A 17,246-nucleotide genomic window follows, 5' to 3' on the forward strand; every position below is an offset into this window, starting at 1 on the left:
TTAGATATTTACTACATGTACAGAAGGATTTTGAACTGTAAATTATGTACATGTTTGTACCTAAATAGATCCTTTCCTAACAGTGTCTTTTAACACGGCAGCAACTTTGCTGATTAAAACGGGACAGAACCGAGAGAAAATAACCAGTATTTATTTATCTATTTATCTGTTTGAAATCTGCTTCTACTTCTATCTGCTAAAGAAGAAGTAGCGTATTCTTCTTTGCATTTATTTTGTCTTAGTTTTGATTCTAATTCCGGTTAAAGCGCCCCAAGCGGTGGAAGAAAAATCCACAGAATAGCTGCACCTTTGTATAAGCCGCACGGTTCAAAACCTATGAAAAAAGTAGCGGCTTATAGTCCAGAAAATATGGTACATCCACACATAACTTTTTCCTGTCATCGTGTCGCACTGAGGCCACTATGTCGCCAGCTACCACCACACATGGCAGAAACTGGTATTATGAGACTGGACGGACCAAAACTAGTTATTTAGCTAACTTGATAGATTAGCAAATGCATAATCATCACTTCTCTGACATAACCACACTTATTTCTTCTCATATTCCTGCTGTTTTTAAATTATTTTGTGCTTATTTTAATCAACAATCTTACTCATTGCTCCTTCAAGTTCCACTTTAGCTGATAACCTGTTGATCTGCAGAAAATAAAACATCTTGCTCATTTTAGAAAATGAAATGCTTTGTTAGTTTGAAAAGAAACAAATATCGCTTTGTGTTTAATTAACACTGACATGACCTGCATGCTTTGCATCACTGTCCATGTTCCCCTGGGTGATGGAGACTGAGAACATCTTTACTTAAAAAACATGAATGTTACAAGTCATTTTAATTCTTAGTAATATAGAATCACTATGTGATTCTCAGGAGACTGTACCGGACTGGTGATGTCTTCTGTCAAAATAATGCGTGAGCTTACATGGATCAGAAAAGTATCTCTTCAAAAAACTGGAAAGCTCAAGTGCAATGAATGGTACTTGTGGTTTACATAACAATTACTGGTACATAACATCCCCTGGCCGTTGTCATTAGCAACGTTAAAAACTATATGAACTGAAGTGTTATTTCAAAGCTATGCATAAAAAAAACAATCATATAGGAGAGTGCGAGACCGTTCTTCCCACACGTCCCCTTAACCGGCTGGGTTCTGGTGATATGCACGAATCACATCTATTCTCACTTAACTCTGGCATTTTATTAACAGAACGAAAAGCAAAGTATTTATTTCATGTTGAAAAAATAATGAGTTGAGAATGATCACTGTGAACCGTTTGCAACGACTTAATCTGGCACAAAATTGAACAATATCCTCACACAGGGATGGCTAGTGTCTATTTCTAATCTACTGTAATAACTTTGGATGCGGAGATATAAGATTAAATGACGCTTTGATCCTTTTGCGTTGTTCCAAGTCAGTTGAAAGCAGGCTGAGTAAGTGTGCACAGATTTGCAGAATTATAGCTCAGGTTTAATCAAAGATGAGGCTCTCAGGGAAAACTAGATGAAAAGATCACAGAGCAGGCCTTGGGATTTATTTATTTATTTAAGTTTTAATATTTCGATCGCCATTTCTCATATAATTATAATCAAAGGGTGTGAAAAGATAAATTAGAGACACATATATATGTTAAATACTACTGTAAAGACAATGAAACTATATTAGCAACAGTGATTTTTGTATTTCAAGCCCAGATTAGGAACATGCTTAGTTTATTCAGGCTTCTTCTTATTCCATCTATTTAATGTTTATATAATGTTCTCTGTAGAATATGCTGTTTTTTAAGTTTAATTTGTTTCATTAGGTTATTTTTCGAACACAGGTATGACTGGGAACTGAATGTTTCTAGCTCATGTGTGGCGGTATGACAATAAAACTCTTAAATCCTTTAATTACTTTCCAAAAGTTGGGATGAGATATGGATGGGTGGTATCCCCATTTCTGATTTATAATTGCTATTTTTTCAAACAAGATGAAATCAGACAATGCCGTTTATACTGATACATTCTCACAGTTTCCCACAGTTAAGCCTGGCCACTGTGTGGCTTCTCCCTCATTCCCAGAGCAGCCCGACCCCCCCCCCTCCCAACCTGCATCCGTCAGCAACAAGCTGAGCTGCACACTAACAACAACCGCTGCCTTCAACACGACATGTTTTCCAGGGACGGCCATGCATTTTTCAACAAGACAATGCAAAACTACATTCCGCACACATTAAAAAGTCATAGCTGCAGAAAACAAGGGCACGGTTACTGGCCCCCCATTCCCGACCTGCCCTCAATAGGAAAGATGTGGAGAATTGTTAAATAAAAAATGCAATGACAAAAACCTCACTTCCACAACTTTTGAATCTATCCCTAATATAAGAATGTTATAATGCTATTTAAATGTAACCAAACAAAGTGGTATAAAGAAAACGCTCTCTTTTTGAAATGTCCATCAGGCCTGGAATTCAGAAGCTAATGAATTTGTGTGAAATGAAGGTTGAACTATGAACAAATCTATTTCAGGCAGCATGAACATAATTTTAATTTGTTATAAAGATACTGAGTAGGCCTGTGTTGAAAAAAATCGATTTCCCAATTCTAAATCGATTCTCATATTTATTTATGTATTTTTTTTTTCATCATTACATTACAACTTTTGGTTATTTTTTTGTTTATCCCCAAAAAAGGAATGTTTCGTTGGACACGATAATAACTGGTGCCAGTTTTTTGCCTTTAAATAGGTTTAAAGGTATGAAAACATTAAAGTGTTAGGTTATAATTGCATAAATTGTCTATATTTCATTACTTTATATACTGTCTTGGGGTTACATTTGCAAAAAATGCTAAAAACCAAATGCTCAAAAATTAAAAACCAAAATAGACCAAAAATGGAACAAATAAAGACGGAATGTGGGAAAAAATAAAACAGATTTCATCCGTGTCTGTTTCCTCCCTGGATCTGTTTAGTAATTCTGCCACATGATGTTTCTGAAAGCAGTTCTATCAGCATTCTGGGAGCTGATTGGTCCTTACAGCATCATTAGCTGCCAATACTTGCTGTTTAATCTCAATATAATACTAGTATTTATATTTTGCATAACTACAGTCATATAATTCATGCAACAGCTCAAAAAACAGTTTTAATAACACTAACCCAAATCAATATCGGAATCGAATCGAATCTAATCTTGATAATCGATTCTGAATCTTAAGAATCGGAATCGAATCGATTCTTGACATTTGAATCGATCCCCAGCCCTAATACTGAGGTGACAGGGGAGCGTGTTCAAACTGATGGATGAGTCTACAGTATATTTTATCTTTATCAGTCTGAAAATGTTTGCAACTTTGTCAGGGCTAGTCCGAGCCGTCCGGCTAATCTAGAGCTTTTTTGGGCCCACTTTCGTCTGCCGCCACCTGTTCGAATGCACTATGCTAGGAGAGGAGGAGTTTACTTCAAAACGAGCCACTTTTCTTTTTTTCCCTTCTTTTTTGATTGATTGATTCATTGATTGGATGCACTTGTGTCTTGTCCACCCTGTATTTGTAGTCTTGGCGTTCCCTTAGTCATTTTCCAGTCTCTCTGTTGCAAGTGCCAACTATCTAATTTCCCAGTGAGGCTGATGTGGAACTAAGATCTGTTGCAGTTCCTCGACTGGTGGAACTGACTGAACTTTAGAGCATAAAAAACGCACATTTACAGCCTGGTTCAAAATAAACATTTTGGTTTGTAGTTTGTTGTTTGAGTTCAGATCCATGGAAACTCCGAGGGAGGTGAATCTTTTTGTACCACCCCAGGAGAGTTTTTATCAAGCAATAAAGTGATTTCTAACATGATTCATTGACAGTTGGCAGAGCCAATGGCTAGCCTTTATCACTTCCTCATCTGTAATCAACACACAGCTGGTTGCTTAGTGAACCAATCGGCCGTTTTTATTAACCCAGCATCTGCTAAATGCGACGGTCATTTCTAATTTCGCCATCGAGTCGACATGTTAAATGGTATATTCCCCTGTAAGCATCGGACGGCAGCTCTGCAGATATTTTGGCAGGGTGCGACTGAAGAAGCTAGGAGCAAAGCTAACTTTGATTGACATATGGTGTCTGCGGATGAAGTCACTGCCACAAAACTGAAGCCAATGAGAGAGCGAGGCATGGGGTGAACTCACCATGGGAAGGGTTACAATCAAAGGGAAGGAGCTGCAGAACGTGCAACAAAGAGAGAATGTTTTTCATTTCTTGTTTCAGGTCATTGCACAAGAGTTCAAACTGCATTATTTCTTCCCTGAGAATTGTTTTGCATAATTTCCTGTGAAATATCTATTTTTTGTTTTTGTTGTAATCACATGTCTAAGGAAAAAACCTGATATGGAGAAAATTAGAGTGTTTTTGTCAGATCATGTTGTGTGTCACTGTCACTGATAAGTCATGTGTTGTTAACATCACAACGACTTCAAGACTTCTATTGATTGAACATCAGAGACCTGACAACACTAAGAGTCATGTAGTCTGAAGTTTCCTTGCACTAACATTATACTTAATGATGTAATGTCAAGCAAGACACTCAATCATTTGGTGTCAGTGATAACTGGGAAAAATTGGAGGGAGTCTTATCCGTTTTGTTGTCACAAGCTATTAAGGCACAATGTTATTACAAGTCTTTAGTCTTTTCACATTCAAATTGTGTCATTACGTAACATAATTCCTGTTTATAACCAGTTGGAACACTGCTTGTTCTAGTCTTGTAAATAGCAACTCCTCAAGATCCCAAATCTTTGTAAAATCTTATACTGTGTGACTTAGAACGGCCTTATCGTCTTATAATGCAAGGGAGTATTATATGTTAATCAAAAGATTTGTAGTTGTCTACTGTATGGAATAAAGGCATAAAGTCACAGACTCTCATGTTATGCATCTGTGCTTTTGCAGCTGACAGAAATTAACGTGCTGCTTAAATGTTGCAGGTTGGGTTGTGGAGGAGCAGCCGAGTGCTTCAGAATAATGAAGATATGTGTCAGGGCAACATAAGTGGCAGCTACTTGTATGACCGTCGTTGTCAAGAAGGTGAGCCAATAATAACCATCTGTTTTCCTCTCAAATATGAGCTTTGTGGCATTATCAATGAAAAAAACTGCATGGTGTAAGCACATTAACTTCGATCGTAAAGAAAAGCAAAGCAAAAAGAAGGTAGCAAAAAAGTAACAATCAGAACATGCTGAGACAGAACAACACTTAACATACTGTACTGTATGTCCTTACTGTGATGTTTCCTACTTTGTACTGTATTGCATATGAGTATTTCTGATTCACGACCTTGGATCTGTTTGTTGATCTTTTGAGAGGGAATTTGCCTGCAAGTTGTTTTTTTCCGCTGCAATTCTGTAAAATGTGACGTGACTGATCTGCACAAAAACAAAAAGGCCTTGGCTTGTTACAACAATTTTGATGTTCTTTATCTTCAGACAGATTTTGAAGATCCCACAAAGCTGTTGTGATTTAGCACAGATAGAAAAGCCTTATGCAGAGAAAATGTGCATACAGTGTGATCTCTGGGTCTTGGGGACCCTGGCTCAAATGCAAAACAGTGTGGTGTAAACTGACGTATAAAAGCCAATATTAGTACGAACAGGTCAATTTAAGTCAAGATACAGTAATCCCTCGCTAGAACGCGGTTCACCTTTCACGGTCTCGCTGCTTCATGGATTTGCATTGTGCATCGTGTTCTGCATTCTGATTGGCTTAACAGTCTCCCCGCTTCTTCACTTCCTGTGTCAATAACATTGGTCGCTTAGCAACAAGCTGAGAATGGCCAATGAGCTTCAGCAAGCAGCTCAAGAACGGGACCCTTTGATGAATCGTTCATTACGGTCTCAAATATAATCGATAGTGGCATGTCGGTTTATAAGAATCTTTTTGCCCAGAAGAAAAAAGAGCGACAACAACGACCCATACCTATGTTCTTCTCTTGAAGAAACACCCCTGCACCACGGGCTTTAGAAGAAAAAGACGCTACAGAGCGGAGTAAAGTCAGGATGCAGCGGCAGTCAGAAGAGCAGCGAGTCACAATTTGTCCTACTGTAGCCTACTTATTGTATTTTTTTTCACAATCATTTTTCATTTTCTCCCGTTCAAATCCAATTAATCGGGTTGCAGTGGGGCGGGGCTGATCTCCGCAATTTGAAGCCTTGTATAATAATTGGTTGCTACTTCGCGGATTTCACCTATCACGGGTTCTTTTTGTACGGTGGCCGAGACCCGCAATTGCTGAAAATAAAAGTAACGCTGCAAACAAATAAAATAAACGCTTAGCAAATAAAATAAACGCTGCAAACAAAAAGAAATGCTGCTGCAAATAAAAGAAACACTGAAAATATAAAGAAACCCCGCTGCAAATAAAATAAAAAACAACGCAAATAAAAAAGCCACAACGGAAGTGAATTACCGGGGACTGTTTTTGCCGATGCACCGGTGTTTTTATGCGAGATGACACCGGTGTTGTTGTTTTTATCATTGATAATAATGCCAAAAATAACCTAAAGCGTGGGTAACAATAGTTATTTGGATGAATGTGAAGTTGAAGCTGTGTGTGGTGGTCAGGGACTTCTGTCACGTAAAAAACACCGGTGCATCAGCAAAAATAGTCCCCGGTAATTCACTTCCGTTGTGCCTTTTTTATTTGCGTCGTTTTATTTGCAGCAGCGTTTTTTTTTATTTTCAGCGGCGTTTCTTTTTATTTGCAGCGTTTCTTTAATTTGCAGCGTTTGTTTCTGTTTGCAGCGTTACTTTTATTTTCAGCAATGGCGGGTCTCGGCCACCGTATTTTTGGAACGTAACCCAAGTGAAAAAAGCGAGGGATTACTGTTATCTAAAATGCATTACTGTGGTTAGGGTGGATGGAGGACCTGTTGTGTTACAAAGCCTTTTCTACGTTGTAAACACAGATCTTCACCGTGAGTGAAAAGCCACTCAGCTCAGCACATAGCAGGCCTCTGAGGCGTCTCAATAACCAGAGCTCTTCCCAGCCAGATGGCCCCACTGACTACTGGACCGTCTAACTGGAGGTTATTATACATCTGGAATGTCCCAACAAACCGAATATCAAACAACAGCTGCAGAAAATCCTGACTGCTCAACCTGCTGTCCTCCGGGCTGTAATGGCTTCTGCAGTTACTGGATCCAGACAGTCCATCATCAAGTGCTGGTGCCAATTTCTCCAGCAAGAGGGCAATAAGTGCATTGACTGTTTTTTACTCACCAACTCACAATATATTAAAAGATGATTTTTAGGCTAAAGGTGGTTTGGTCTGGTGTTCTGGCTGCTGGACAAGACATCTGTTCTCAGGCTGCCAGCCAACATCAGACTGTTTTACAGCTTAGTGACTACGTGAACGAAGGCCCATTTTCACTACCGTGCTTCATTAGATGGCTTTTTAACTGTGCAGGCCCACATTACTTTTCACACTGCGGACAGTATAAATATTTGGAAAGTTGAATATTTTTGGTCCTTAGACTGTGCTGCGCTTCAGCACACTTTCAAATCAAATCAGCTCGTTTCTGCTTCAAATAGTACAGTATATACTAAAGTTCCAGGTCCCAGCTTCAGCTTTAAGTAGATTTATATCAATATTGAAAGATTTGCCCTGAATACACAGTGTAACCTTTTTCAGACTGAGTCTATAAATTGCGAAGGCTGACAGGTAATTGCCTTCTAATATTTTCTTGGTGGAAGGTGTGTGTTCAACCAGCTTTGGTGCATGCACAAAAGAGATTACATGTGGCTGTGAAGCGTATACATGTGGATTTGACTGTCTATATGATGAATAAACGCTGTGTGACCTTGTGAAGGCATTCTAATTAAGCCGACACATACAGAAATACCTAAATGGCAAAAGACTTGGCCTAGGGAAGGGGAAAAGCTTCTCAGGACACCATTTGGATGGTGAAAAGAGAATCAGAATCATGTTTATTTGGCCAAGTCAGGTCAAACAAGACATGGAATTTGACTCGGTTATTTTTGCTCACTGTACAGTAAATAGGCAATAGGTAAATGACAGCTCTTATTAACATATACAGTAATCCCTCCAGAAAATAGTTATGGGTAGTTGTTGTCTCTCTTTTTTCTTTTGGGCAAAAAGATTCTTATAAACCGACATGCCACCATCGATTATATTTGAGAACTGTAATGAACGATTCATCAAAGGCTCCCGTTCTTGAGCTGCTGCTGAAGCTCATTGGCCGTTCTCAGCAATGTTGGTAAGCGACCAACGTGAGGTAGACATGGTTATTGAGGAGAGATCCTGGTTATAACTCTAAAGAAGCCCAAAGAGGCCTGGATGCAGGTGTATCAACTATCGGTCATTGTGACCAGAGAACATGACCAGAAAATTTGCAGCATGTGGCAACACTTGTTTTTTTTTTTGACAAACTAACACAACAAAAATGTACCTATATCAAACCAAACAAAAGAATCAATCAGCTGATGCTGTTGTGAAATGGTGGTTGGTTGGACCCAGATGTAAGAGAGAGCAGGAGGCAGGAGTTCCAAAAAAATGTGATTTATTTAACTTGAACAAAACCAAATCGCTGCTGAGCAGGATACAAAAAAAAAAAAACAGCTCAAACAAGAACCAAAAAACTACAAAAACCCGACATGGAAAACACGGAGGGAGGAAACAGTACGGACCAGCACGGAGCAAGGGAAAGACAAGACCAGATATACACAGAAGGGTTGACGAGACACAGGTGCAGACAATCAGGCCCAATGGGAAACAGGAAAGTTAAACCAGAACTCAAACACAAAGACACAGGGTTCTAGGGGTGTAACGATACACTAATCTCACGATACGGTACGATACACGATATTGAGGTCACGATAACTTTTATTTGAAAGACACAAAATACAAAACAATGCTGTGCGTTTGCCCTATTGTTACAGTTTGTAATGCTTTATAACTGTTTAAGTTTTAAAGAGAAAGCCAGGCCAACCATTTTCCACAAACTGAACTAAAAGTAAATGTCAGGTTTGCATTATGCATCTTCAGTTTCATACAAGTACAAATATTTTGCCACAAACTGAATAGGTTCTCTCATGTATGATTTTACTTTTTTCTTTTCCAGAAATTTAACAACTAAAATTAAATAAATAAATAAAAGTAAATAAATACATACAATTTTACATCATAAAAAAGATTGATTCATGATCACCTTATAAGTGTAAGAGGAGATTTATTTTTGTTAAGTTTATTTTGGTAATTCAGGGTTCATTATTTAATAAATATATTCTTTATATTCTGTAAATCAGGGACTATAATGACACTAGTCAGTTTATCTGTAGTGATTAGTCTGTTTTAGATTGGGCGGAGTGATACAGCACTAGGTGCTGTGTTGATGTTCTAAAATCCTACACTGTTGAGGGACATTAAAGTACACTGGAACTCAGCAGAAGTTGTCCCCGTGTTTATCCTACTCACCACCCGAAAAAGGTTTAATTTAATAAGGTAAGGCTTAACTCTACACCAGACTTACATAAGTAAAAGTTCAGAGCTCAAAACGGGACTGCAAAACGGGACTAGTTTCTTCTGAGCGGAGGAAGATTTTGGTCCGCGCAGTCCGGCCGCGGTCGCGGTCAGATGCGCGTTACTAGTCAACACAATAGATTAATATTAATAACCCAATATCGCGATACACTTTGTCACCTCCACGACACGTATTGTGACATTTTTGTATCGCAAAATTTCGTGGCACGATATATTGTTACACCCCTACAGGGTTCAATATAAAACAGGAAGTATCAAACCATAACGGATGCCTTTGTGATCAAGCTGCTGTTTCTCTGCTGAAGACCAGACTAACACACAGCAGTAAATTTACATAGACAGCAATCTTCTGATATAAGACCTTCCTCTGACCTGCCATGTAAATGGCATTTTCTGATCATCTTATCTGGAATAAGTCACTTCATATCTGAAAAACCAGAGTATAGAGTTTTCCACATGTTGTACTGCAGTACGCACTAATCACAGTTGCCACGCCAGTAAGCAGTACATCTTGCGTAATATGTTGTTGAACTTCAGGTTTGAAATTGGGAGAGGTTCGTCCCATTTGTGTCGTCTATCCTCACACCCAATCACAGCAACATATTTTGAAGGATTTCCCAGTTCTAGAAATGCACTTGCAGAGCACATGAGGGAGAAGAGAAGACGCTGCTTCGAAGCGCTGTAATTAAATACACACCCATGTATCCAGGGAAGCTGTCTTATTGACATCTCTAACATCTTAAGGTGGCATAACATGTAGTTGCACCATAAATTCAATATAAAATGGATACATACCTGATGTTAACACAAACACATTCGTTTAATAGATATATAAAAATATAGCTGTATGCTGCCGCAAGACAAAGAGTATTTGTACACCTCATATTTAAATGTCATGGGGTTGAAATGATGACTTAGATGCAATGATGTCATAGCTTGTTAAATGGCTGTCACCTCTCCTCTCCCCTCTTTATGCCACCACTCCTATCTCTGGTGGGAGGGACTGATGCGTGAGACAAACAGTGGAGAAGTGGAGTTGAGACTGAGTGAACTGGGAAGTGGGAGAAGACAACAGTGTAGAGTAGAATGACTGTGGAGAAATGAGTACGTTTTGCGGTGAGGGAGAAACATGAATACAAATATATACTGTATGCATCATTATATAGACTCTGTGTATACAGGCGTGCATGTGTGAGTGCTGGAGGTGAAAATAAACTTCTGCCCCATGACCTGATCCTAGTAAACAGAAACGGATGGATGGATGGATGGATGGATGGATGGATGGATGGACGGATGGATAAATGGATGGATGCATGGATGGACGGACGGACGGACGGACGCATGCATGGATAGATGGATAAATGGATGGATGGATGGATGGATGAATGGATGGATGGATGGATGGATGGATAAAGGGATGGATGGATGGATGGATGGATGGATGGATTAATGATGGATGGATGGATGGATGGATGGATGGATAAATGGATGGATGGATGGATGGATGGGTGGATGAATGATGGATGGATGGATGGATGGATGGATGGATGGATGGATGGATGGATGGATGGATGGATGGATGGATAAAGGGATGGATGGATGGATGGATGGATGGATGGATTAATGATGGATGGATGGATGGATGGATGGATGGATGGATAAATGGATGGATGGATGGATGGATGGGTGGATGGATGGATGGATGGATGGATTAATGATGGATGGATGGATGGATGGATGGATAAATGGATTAATGATGGATGGATGGATGGATGGATGGATAAATGGATTAATGATGGATGGATGGATGGATGGATGGATTAATGATGGATGGATGGATGGATGGATGGATGGATAAATGGATTAATGATGGATGGATGGATGGGTGGATGAATGATGGATGGATGGATGGATGGATGGATGGATGGATGGATGGATGGATGGATGGATAAAGGGATGGATGGATGGATGGATGGATTAATGATGGATGGATGGATGGATGGATGGATGGATGAATGATGGATGGATGGATGGATGGATAAAGGGATGGATGGATGGATGGATGGATTAATGATGGATGGATGGATGGATGGATGGATGGATAAATGGATTAATGATGGATGGATGGATGGGTGGATGGATGGATAAATGGATTAATGATGGATGGATGGATGGGTGGATGAATGATGGATGGATGGATGGATGGATGGATGGATAAAGGGATGGATGGATGGATGGATGGATGGATTAATGATGGATGGATGGATGGATGGATGGATGGATGGATGGATGGATGGATGGATGGATGGATGGATGAATGGATGGATGGATGGATGGATGGATGGATGGATGGATAAAGGGATGGATGGATGGATGGATGGATGGATAAAGGGATGGATGGATGGATGGATGGATGGATAAAGGGATGAATGGATGGATGGATGGATGGATGGACGGATGGATAAATGGATGAATAATGGATGGATGGACGGATGGATGGATGAATGATGGATGGATGGATGGATGGATGGATGGATGGATGGACGGATGGATAAATGGATGAATAATGGATGGATGGACGGATGGATAAATGGATGGATGGATGGATGGATGGATGGATGGATAAATGGATGGATAAATGGATTAATGATGGATGGATGGATGGATGGGTGGATGAATGATGGATGGATGGATGGATGGATAAAGGGATGGATGGATGGATGGGTGGATGGATGGATGGATGGATGGACGGGTGGATGGATGGGTGGATGGATGGATGGATGGATGGATGGATAAATGGATGAATAATGGATGGATGGACGGATGGATAAATGGATGGATGGATGGATGGGTGGAGCGTTTTATGTACCATGTATGTATCAGTGTATGGTGGATATTCATATTGTGTTACAGCTCCAAGTCAGATAAATAGCACCTCACATTTAAATGTCATTAAAATATTTAACAATTTATTTGGAAAGATTCCTACCTTCATCGTAGGTGTACGTTAGTAACCTAACAGCAACACTTGCATTAATGGGGGATATTTACTCGGAGTCAAAAGGATGTTGAAATGTTTTGCATACATACTAAAATATTAACAAAGGTCTCGTGTCTCCGGCTACATGCAACGATGCACATTTGTTGGACTGATCCCTCATTACGTCTCTGTTTATCTTGGCTGTTTGGAAATAAATGAAAATGATTAATTTCTGAATAAGGCAAATACTGGATTGAGTTAATATGCTAACTACACGGCAGTGGGTTGGAAACATAGATTTCTACAGCCTTGAAACAATTTAACTATGACAATATTTGTACTTTCTAGAAACTCAGGAAATGTACAGATGGACCGGGGACAACTTTCATCTTCTTTCCGGATTTCCTTCCACTGCGTTTAAAAAAAAAATCAGTATAAATGTTTTCATGTGCCAGCTGAAATAACCAATAGACAAACAGGGGGATTTTCTATGTTGCTGAATTTGTAAAATGTTAACGATATGTAATGATCTGTAATGATGTGCACTTCAAAATATAAGCAGGCTACTTGTGAACAGGTATAGTCAAACTTCAGATGAACAACAATGTATAACTTCTTTGCATCATGCTGTCATTTACTTGTAATTTATTTTAACAAATAAAAGCCAGTAAGGGGAGAAACAAAAGTTTTATTAGCTTTTCATCAAACATGGCCCTAGATATTAAGGCCCAGCGACTCTGTTTGGTCTCATCTGTCAAAAGGCGATCATTTCAGAATTCTGTTGATATTTTCTGATGCAAACTTCACACAAGCTGCCCCTGCTTTCAGAGAAACAAGCTTTTCTTCACAAACAATTCCTATTCAGTCATACTTTCTCATTTAAATGCCATGAACATGTTCAATACGGCCTCGGGGATCTAATATGCAGCACATGGGTTGTTTTGTATGTCTTTCAGCAGTGAAGAGTCTGGCCTCGGGGTAAATATGCAGGGATCTCCAGTCCTGGGAAGGTAGCAGTCGTCTTGAATGCTTTCTACCTATGAATAATGTTTATCACTGTAGAAAAATAAACTCACATTCTTGGAAAAGATTTTATGACTCTTAACAGACTGATGTGCAGCAACAGTTCCTTCTCTAAGACCATTGCTTATGTTTTTCCTTCTTGGCGTTGTGTATATACACAATGGAATGCTCCACATCAGCAAACCGGCAACATGTCTGCCTTTATAGAGGTCTGAATACCTGCTGATGATCACTTTATCATGATTGTCCTTCACACCTGGCTGCAGCTAACCCTCCTAACCCTGTGGGACCAGTCAGGGTTCCTGACATCTTTCAATTGACAATATTCATTTCACAAAAATTAAGTCAGAATGAGGATGCGTCTGCCTAGGATAAGAGCCGCTATGATGAAATGATATCTGTGATGATGTGTGTATTTGTTTTTTATACTTTTTATACACATTTTACTGACAACTACTAACTTGTGCATGACAGGTATATACAGGATTGTCTCAGAAAATTATAATATTGTGATAAAGTCCTTTATTTTCTGTAATGAAAAAATGTCATACATTCTGGATTCATTACAAATCAACTGAAATATTGCAAGCCTTTTATTATTTTAATATTGCTGATCATGGCTTACAGCTTAAGAAAACTCAAATATCCTATCTCAAAAAATTTGAATATTCTGGGAATCTTAATCTTAAACTTTAAGCCATAATCAGCAATATTAAAATAATAAAAGGCTTGCGATATTTCAGTTGATTTGTAATGAATCCAGAATGTAGGACATTTTTGCATTACAGAAAATAAAAGGACTTTATCACAATATTCTAATTTTCTGACAGTCCTGTACTGTATATCATGTTGGCCCTTCAGTTTTAAACGTGCATAAGAGATTCATTTGTCTAATACATGTGAGTGTAATAATTAAGTGAAATTATAAAGTATTGGGTGTTTTTATCAGCTCGATTACATGATTTCAAGGATTCAGGGGATTGATAGAGATAGCAGGTCAATCATGCTGAAAGCCAATATTGAGAGGCCATGGCCCTCAGAGAGCAGTCTAGTAAGATTAGACTCGTCATCACTGAGTCCATTTATGCAATTTCAAAAATGTAGTAAATGTTATTTAGAAATGTAGCTCATGGAATGAAAGAAAAAGAGGAGAGACTGCCGTATGATGGAAAGAAAAATGCTGAATTCTTTGGAGCGTTCTTGGGCGTTGGGCCTAGTGGAGCGGGGCCAGTCGGCTTGTTATCACCACATAATTCAGAAGTGCGTGTCCATGTTGGGGAGCTGGTGCATGAGCGCAGACGGCATGGATGAAGCGCACATCTGTTAAGACACAATTATTTCTGACGAACACATGCAGGCTCTGGAGCAACACATGCAATGACTTTTCCTGTCGATAACGACACTGATGTGAGCGTCCTCACTGCGTAATTAATGATAACACTTGGTGCAAAGCCTGCCATCACATTAATGACCTGATTTTACTGCTCTATGACAGAGAACAACAACACCAGAGGTGTGTTGAGTCAATGTGGACTTAGAGTGATCATCTTTTATAGATAAAATTCATATTTTCTTGAGTTAATATCAGTCTGACCGCTTGATAATGGGTCTCAGCCAAAAATTTATTTTTAAAAATGTTTTTATTTTCCTATTAGTTTTTATTGTTACTGAAATTACTGTGAAATTAACCCGTAAAATTTACTAGGTTTTAGGGGTGGGCGATATGACCTAAAATTAATATCACTGTATTTTTCATCTTTTGAACGGTGACGGTATAATATCACGGTATTTTTTGGTACGTTATATTATATCATATTTATTTTTATTATATTATATTTTAAATATTTTGTAAACCTGTCTTAAAATCTAATATTGGACCTCGGTTGGGCTGGTTGGACAGCGGGTGGTGGAAAATTTCCCTTAATTTTAAATCCAAAACTTGACAGGTTTATGCCATGAGTATTCATATAGAGTAATCCCTTGTTTTTTGAGAGGGTTACGTTCCAAAAAGAACCCGTGATAAGTGATATTCACATAGTAGCAACCCTTTTTTTTTTATAATTATTATACAAAGCTTCAAATTGCGGAGATCAGCACCGCCTCGCACGTATTTCACTGCTCTTCTGATGCCGCTGCATCCCGACTCGCGCTGTAGCGTCTTTTTCTTCTAAAGCCCGCGGTACAGGTGTGTTTTTTCGAGAGAAGAACATGGTTATGGGTATTTTTTTGTCACTCTTTTTTTCTTCTGGGCAAAAAGATTCTTTTAAACCGACATTCATTAATTTTTTCTCCATCTTGAAGTCGGTGACTGGTATTCCAGCAGGTTGAAACAGCGCTCTGCGCTCCGCTGCCGTCAAAGACCCGCCCCGCTCTACTTCTGATTGGCTAGTGTTAGTTTGGTTGAGCCAGAGCTGCTTTCCTCTCATTCCATTGGTAGACGAACTCTGTTGACTCAACCTTTTTTTTTCTCTCAAACCTTTTTTTTTTTTTTTTTTAAAGCACTCAAACTCGCACGCCGAGGAAAAAAAACTCCATACGCCGGAGATCCGGCACGGTGCCGGAATACTTTAAGCCCTGTCATTTCTTACTACTCTTGTCGTAAGGTGTAGCAGCATAAACGATGCCTGCAGTGAAAGCTGTGTAGTCTTGGGACTGGGCACCAGCGGAGCAGCGGTCCCAGTGGGACCAGCTGCTGGTCGCACTTGCGCTCGTTTTGGCCCGGGTTGACTCTTCATATTCACGGGCGTGCGTGTTTTTTAAGTGATGAAACAGGTTGCTTGTGTTTCCACCTCTTGCTGTCACAACACGGCAGCAAACCTTGCATATCACCGACGTTTTTAATGCCTTATTTAGGCTTATTATTTTATAATTGATTTATTACGATATTGACGGTATTGCAAAATCCATGTCGTGGCGCAGTGTCACACCAGTGATGACTATGACACCGGTGTACCGCCCACCCCTACTAGGTTTACTACTTTTCTCATTGTTGAATTTACATGGACTCCTCTATCCACTTAAATGGGGAAACGTACAACTATTGTTTCACTAAAGTCACAGTTCTTGGTGTGAATGAGCCTTGGGAAATGTAAAAAAAAAAAATACAAAGATAATAGAAGGAGGAACTCTACCGATAGTTTGTTAATCAGAACAGAGTGGGAGGACTTTGAAAGGATCGACTCATTTCTCTTTGAGATATTCTCTTCTCATGCCCTTTAAGCCCTTTTTTATGAAAAGAAAAGGTATTGAAAGCTGTCACAATCTGTTCAAAAATATTTTTATGCTTCCTTCAGCCCACTTCCACTGCAGAGAGAATATTAGTGCATTGTGATTATCATGATTTTTATAAAATAATACATGTGCCCCGAATTAAGCTGGAGCTAAATGTACGGTGGTGATGTAAGCGAATTGGCCAATTATTCTACCAGGGATGAGCAGCATGAATGAAGAGCATGTGGAAGCCACAAAGGTGCTGGTGGAGGTGAGAAAGACACACATTAGGTTATTCTTGTGCCACTAATGAAGTAAACAACAATAACTGACCTCAAACTGAAGTACATTACGTGAAAAAACCAACAAAAAAACATCAGGCCTGCTGATATTAAATAAATAAATAAAAAAAAAAGATCCTGTCTATCAACACACGTACAGTTTATTTACTGCCCATATTAACATTCTATTTTCTTTCTTTCTATTTCAACCA

Source organism: Cololabis saira, chromosome 16 (assembly GCF_033807715.1).
Source record: "Cololabis saira isolate AMF1-May2022 chromosome 16, fColSai1.1, whole genome shotgun sequence".
Classification (NCBI taxonomy): Eukaryota; Metazoa; Chordata; class Actinopteri; order Beloniformes; family Belonidae; genus Cololabis; species Cololabis saira.